Here is a 7,541-nt window from a genome sequence, read left to right on the forward strand (position 1 = left end):
AAGTGAGAAGAACAAGGAGAAGCATTACACATCTTCTAATGGTGGTTATTTTCAAGAAATATGCCTTCATAATGGAACAAAAACTCTTAAGGAGTGGACATGTACTTCACAAGAGATCATTCCATCCTAGCGAGCATATCATACTTGTGAATGAATGAAACTATAGAAGAGGTAAGTTTTCCAAGAGAATAAAGGCAAGAGAAGAATTGGATTACTCATTAAAGATGCTCCTCTCCAAGAGAAGAGGAAAACCAAAGAACAATTATATGCCCACATAAGAGTAACTCTATGCAGGAAAGGAGATCTAATAATGAATAATGTACAAGGATAAAGAAGGAAAGTGAACTTCATGTTGCTACCCAAGGTGTTCAAAAATTGAAACAATACCACCACAAATGATAAAGAGCCCCCAGTTATGTTGGCTAGTTATGTCATATAGTGAAGAGAAACATGAAGAAAAAAGAAGTGCTAAGGCACTATGTTTTTGTCAAGGAAGATAGTTAGATCTATTGTAAGATAAATTTGTGCACGATCATAGTGATTTTGAACAAATTTATTAAATGCATGCCATTTCCCAAGAGAATGTGAATATGAATAATGAAAAATGCAATATTCATCACCTTTCACTTGCTTAAAATTTTTGTTTTGGTTTTTAGGAGGAAATGAAATGTTGTTATCATATTTCAATTTCTAATAGATTCTTGTAGCTAGTCTTTCAGGATGACAAATATTTTTTAATTCATTTTCTTGGCATGGAGGAGAAGAATTATTAAAATAAGAAGGATTATTATCCACGATTCTAATTTTTCCACTGTCTATGTTGTCTTGAATAGACTTTTGAAAATCAGGGCAATCGTCAGCATTGTGATCATGGGTTTGATGAAATCAGCAAAAAGGAAGTTTTGAAGAATAAGAATTCTTGTGATCTCTTTTGATTTGTTGTCTTTGGAGATAGTTTTTAAATTTTTTGAGCCTAAGGAGCTCATCCATAGAGAGAGGAGTCTCATTTCCTAGGCTTTTTGTAGTAGCTTGTGTGGGAGGGTTTATAGGGACATGAATTCCTTGCTCAAAATTCCCAAGTCCTTTTCCTCTAAAACCTTGTTTTGTTATTATATGAAAGTCACGGCTATAAGAATAATGTAAATGAGTAGTTAGGGGAATAGGATCATGAATTTATTTGAATTTTTATGTGTAAGGGGGAATAAAAGTATTTGTAGATGAAGAATGAAGATCATATGAAAGGATAATTTTCTTTCCTGTATCATGCTTATCCTTTTTGGGAGATTGGGGATGAACATCTTCATCATCTAAAGGCTCATCTTTCCTTATTTCTATGTGGGTGGAAATATCGTTAATGAAATGCATAACATCATCCTCTCTACATATATTTTGATGTTGAAGATAGGTCCTAGGAGAATAAGGAGGGTCCAAAGATGTAAGGATGTTAATATTATGATTTTACCCCCCTAGCTCAAGGGTATGTGTATGAGAAGAAGATGGGCCCATATTTCTTTCTAATGCTTGCTCTTTTTTAAAAAGATCACTGGTTGAAGTATTATCTCTCATCTCATTCACACAAGATACCCTAGGAGAGGTACAAGGATTGGGATCTCTAAGAACAGGATCTTAAAAAAGCCTTAAGGTGATTAACATATGAAATGCATTTTGTTAATAACATCATCATAATGCAACAAAAATGATACATGAAATCTTCGAGATCAATTTGAAAAGGAAATGACTTTGAAATCCTAACAAAACAATTTGACCAAGTGTTATGAATGAAAAGAAGCAACATGAAATGAAAGAAGCCGTTATCCAACACATTATTGTAATAAATATATGTTAACAACAATTTAATCATATGTGAAATGTCATATAAATCTAATGCATTGATTTTCATTGAAAGTCCCTTAATTAAAATCTTAATTTATTTGGAAAGAAGATCTTATATTAGGACCTTTTTATGAAAATTAATTTGAAAGTTAAGAGTGTTGAAATTTGAATTTGTTTTTGACCTTAAGAGGTGTAAAAATTGATAAAGTACACCAATTTCTTGGATTTAAGTAGAAAAATTTAGTCAATTCCAACTCCCAAAATTTTGAGAAACAAGCTAGGGACCGAGTGCAAAGTGTACGTGGTCCGACCAACTTTTTAAAAAAATTTCAGGGATTGTAAAAATTATGATTTTATTGTAGAATCCAAAAAACAACTAATTTGGAGATGTCTAGATCGGTCAAATTGGCAATCAAAGGTCAAAATATGAGATTCTTAGAATTAGGGTTTTGCTTTTTAACCACTTAATTTTCAGAATGAAAAGACAAATTTGAATTGCAATTTTGAAATAGAAATCAGATCCGAAACAAGCAATTAAAATGTTACACTTCACAAGCTTAATTTCCTCAACATGAAAAATTACGGTTTCTATGCAATTAACCTCTAAAATTTGCAAAAAGATCAATTTTGGAAATGAAAATTTGAAATTCAAATTGCAATTATTCAGATCTAATAATAAGAAATCAAAATTAAGGTGTAAGGACATCGAGTTCACCAAAATGTAAAGTGGAAAATTGAACCCTAGTGGTTCCCCACCGAGGAGAGAGAAGGGAAACCAATAGGATGATTTTCACTTGGGAGATACTTTACATTCAAGAGAGGGGCTTGAATCCACTAGATCTAAATCCAAGGGGAATAACGATATGAATACCAAGTGGATTGCAAGGGTTAGAATGCAAATTTGCCCTCTTTTGTAATTAGATATGTTGACTTGTTAACTATGCATAAAAGAGAGACAAAATGGATGAAACAAGGAGCTATCGGTTCAGGATCACATTGTAACTTTGGATCTAAGATATTTAGACTGATACAGGTCTGCCCTACAAATTTGGAGAAAATTTGTTGGGGACCAGGTTGAAAGTGTACTTGGTCCTTCGAAAAAATCCGCACATTGAAAAGGGTTTTTTCATCTCTAAAAATGAAGCCCAAACCTGTAATTATAGCTACGCATCTACAACCTACATACATAAAAGAAGGGAAGAAGGGTTGTGGATAGGGGTTTGTGTCAGTCAAACCCCAGTTGAGGAATCAACCTTCAAAGAAAGTAATTGCAAATGCTTAAGTGTAAATGATGGAAATGTATACCTTGTGGATTTGGAATTTATTGATGATGGTTGCTTTGCTTCTTGAATGTAATTGCAAATGTTGTATAAAATGACATGTAACATGACAAAACCCTAACACACACACATGCTTTCAAATGAATGTTGTAATGTTGCTCCAATGAATGAATGAAGAAGACACATGAAGAAGAGAACTTGATGGAAGCTTGAAGACTTGAATGCTTGATGATGATAATGAAGACCTTCCACTTGAATTTCTCTTATTATCCTTATGTATATGCTTATATATAAAATCAGGGAATTGAATCTCCTTTTATACATGCCTAAGAGGATTAATTTTCATCTTGCTAAAGGACGACATTGAGGAGATTAAATCCCAAAAGCAAATTGGGTTCAAGGGTCAGATGGACCTATCTTAGTGCCACCTGAAGAGGAGGAGATAGGGGTGCCACACCCCTATCCTGCCTTATCTTGGGGCCTGGACAAGGTCCTGAGATGATATCATGGTTGAAATGGGAGAAGTTCAGAATGAAGGTGCAGAGAGGGGTCTCAATCAAGTAGAGATATGTAGTCGTATAGGTGAGGGCCTAAGATGTGGTAGAATTGTGAGGGTCACAATTTTATGATGCTACATCAATATATGAACACTTGTTAGGGTGACACTAGTTAAGGTGATTTTTACAAAGAAAGGCTCATTGCCCAAAAAAAAAAAAAAAAGCTCATTGTCAAAGAGATTATTGCTAAGATGAACAAGAATAAAAGAGAAAGAATCCACCACTGATACATCTATGCAATCGTAAGATCCATAGATACCTTCATCTCATTTCTTTTGATAGCTAACACATGAAATTACACACTACTTAACACTTTTCACCAACTCAAACAACACTCATTGTCCTCTTTCACACAAATTCATTGCATACACATATGTCATGACTCACTTCCTTTCCATTGCACACACTCTCATCACACACCATCCTCAACAAATTATCCTTTATTTATATCCTCCTCATAGATTCAAAATCTCCCAAGGTTGATTAAGCATCTTAACTTAACATAATTCAAACTAGGTCGGCACTAAACATTCCCATGGTGGAAGAGAATGTAAAGTGGACCACAACACATCTTTAACTTAGACCAAAATAAACATCAATTCAAAATCATCAGAGCAACAATGCGGAGTGTAAAACCTTGAGGTCGGCAAAACCTAGAGTAAACACCATCGAAATTTGAAACCATGCCTCCAAAGCCTAAGAACTCATGCCAACTAAATATAATGAAGCTAAGGACATTATCAATTTTTCTCCAAAACCACAATACCAGAAATCATAACGCGAAGAAATGTAGAGAATGCATTTCACACGGAAATACTATAAAACATGATCACACACTAGTGAATCCAACTTCCTAAGCACTGCAATACAAAGCACCAAATCCCAAATTTAGCATCTCTAAACACATCTTAACAACATATCCAAACCATATGAATAGATGTACATAATAGAATAAATATGGAGAAAATCTCTCAGCAAAACTACACAAGAAACTCAACATCAAATATACCAACTTGATGTTATTTTGATAATGTCTAGTTTCAAAAGTTTTGGACCCCATTTAAGACTGACTAGACTAGTTTCGAGTGTACCGATTCTATTTAAGACAAGATGTTGATCACATTGATAGTTTGATAGTGATTCGATAGATTAAACGGTTGATCAAGTTGATTGCAGATGTTTTGACAAGATAGTTGTATCCTTTGTTTAACTTCGTGTGAAATGTTTGTTGGATAGCTGCTAGGATATTTGATTCTTGCAAGACATGTTTATTGCAAGTTTTTTATGGTTTTGGATTTTTAGTTTGTTTTTTATTGATTTTCGATGTTTGGGTTTTTTTTGGTATTTTCTCAATGTTTTTTTTTTTTTTTCCGGATCGTAGTTGAATATTTTGTTGTGATTTTTATGTATTCTGATTTTTAATATTTTTCAGGACTTTTTTGAATGTTTTGGTATTTTTATGGTTTTCAAATGTTTTTGGTATGGATGAAACATGACTTGCCAGTAATTGATAAGTATAAGACTAACCTAGACAAAATCTAGCAGTCATACTAATCTATGTCAGTGTTTCGATTTGTGTGATCATTGATAGGAATGTCTGATTTCAAAGAGTGAGTACCCTATATAAGACTGATCTGTCTGGTTTCGAGTGTACCCTTCCTTGTATAAGACATGTTGATGTTTGATAGAGTTTTATTAATTAACAAGACATATGATCAGTTTTATTTGTAGACTTTGAGAGTTTGCTTGTTGTTGATTTGATTTGATGGATGGCTCATGCTTTCTTGCTTTGATTTTTTTTTTTTTTCATTACATTTTGTGATTTTTAGGATTTTTTCAGGACTTTTTGTGAATGTTTTTGATTGATTTTTTCAAGACTTTATCTTAATTTTTTTTATTAATTTTTTCAGGACTTTATCTGAATATTTTTGATTGATTTTTTCAGGACTTTATCTGATATTTAGGATTTTTTCAGTTATGCCCCCAAGTATGCAGACCTATGATGATAACATCATGATGCATAATGTGGTGGAGGCAATGAATTTTTGATATGAGTTATGCTAATGCAGGATGCATGACAAAAATGTAGTTCCTATTCGAACAAGGATGAGTGTGTGTGTCTTTCATTCTGAAATGCACTAATTGGATTGAAGGTGTGAAACGTTTCAGAGATAGGACTTCAATTCATTCACAAAAGACTTAAACCATCCAACCTAACACACTATGTAACCAATATATATGAATGGAGGCACGGAAAAATTATCCTTCAATTCTTAAAATTTTGATCTTATTTTACCCATGTGTGTGCAATTAAGTTCATTTTGACTCTTATAATCATCAAAGACCCTTGGAATCCTATGTGGATAACTATGTGGGTTATCGTGACTTCAAAAGAAACCTAGATAGAGCCTCGCTGCCAGCAAGCTTTTAGGGCTCCGATGAGGTTATTCACTATAATCTCTCAAACATTGCTCCATTGCCAGTAGGCATCCATAGCCCTGATGGAGTTACTTGCATGTTCCCATAGTCAATCTTTTTTATGTCACACTTGTATGCATGATATTTCAGTAATATATCATTTTTTTATTTTTTATTTTTATTTTTCCTTTGAGATTGACATAACACTTTTCTTTTATTTTCTTGCCTTGCCTTGTAAGTAATGAAACCTACTTGGGTATGACAATTACAGTGGCGCTGAAGCATTATATTGGATTTTTCACTAGCCACATGACCAACTAGTTATCTGTAATGACTTAGAGCTTTTAATTATTGTGTGAGATATAGAAATTGATAGATTTTGGGTAACAAGAATTGATAGTGAAACCTCTAGCCAACCAAGGATAAAGCTTAATCACAAGGTGATGTTGAAGATGAATAACTAAAGACCTCCTAAAGACTTCATGAACAAGTATCTAAGAAATGAGACAACCTTCGTTCCTTTCAGTGTAGAGCGATGAATAACTCAGACAATCATCATGTTTTTATTGATGCAACTATATGAGAAAGCAATAATGATATGCAGCTATATGTCGTGCAATGGTGATATGCAAGCAACTATGATGCACTCTGAAATGGAGATATGCAATGTAGTAAAGAAATATGCAAATGCAGTACTAAAAATTGAAATGAACCCACCCTTAGATGTAATATATTTTTAGGTGCATGTTGTTATTGAGTTGGTATGAACTTTGTGTAGATAATTCATTGGTCTTTGTTTGAAGAGTTGGATGAACTTGTCTTTTTAAATAGGATATTCAGCTAGGAGTCTTTCATGTACACTTTTTGCTATAGCCTCCTTATTTTCAAACCGATTCAGTTGTGATAAATCTTCTTGCCACCAGTCTTTCAATTGTGGGTGTATGAGGAAAATAGATTTCTGTTTCGAAGCTGTGACATGAGTGGATGCTATGCATGTTTTTATTGATGCACTTGAAGAGTATGATGAAATAATTTGGATGTTGATTTCATTAGATGGTGTTATGCTTGTGCTTGAAGAAGATGATGTAACAATATGGTCATTGATTTCATTAGCTGGTGTTATGCTTGTTTCTGTCACAACATTGGTATTTGATGATGGTGCACATACCATTGTTGACAAGTTGTCCTGTTTAGTATGATTTGGATTGGTGATTTCATTGATAAGGGGTTCATGACCAACTTGTGTATTGAAATCATGAGGGAGACTAGGATAAATGATAATGGGATCTTGTTTAGGAGGTGGATGTTGGATGGTACTTGAAAGAACATCTTGCTCTTGCGAAACAAGGGTGTTATTATGAGTGGAATAGAAAATAATGAGGGGATCATCATAAGACTCTTGGTCGATGGGATCTTGATCAAAAATTGGGTATGATGAAAAGGTTTGTTCTTG

This window comes from Cryptomeria japonica, chromosome 5, assembly GCF_030272615.1.
Source record: "Cryptomeria japonica chromosome 5, Sugi_1.0, whole genome shotgun sequence".
NCBI lineage: Eukaryota > Viridiplantae > Streptophyta > Pinopsida > Cupressales > Cupressaceae > Cryptomeria > Cryptomeria japonica.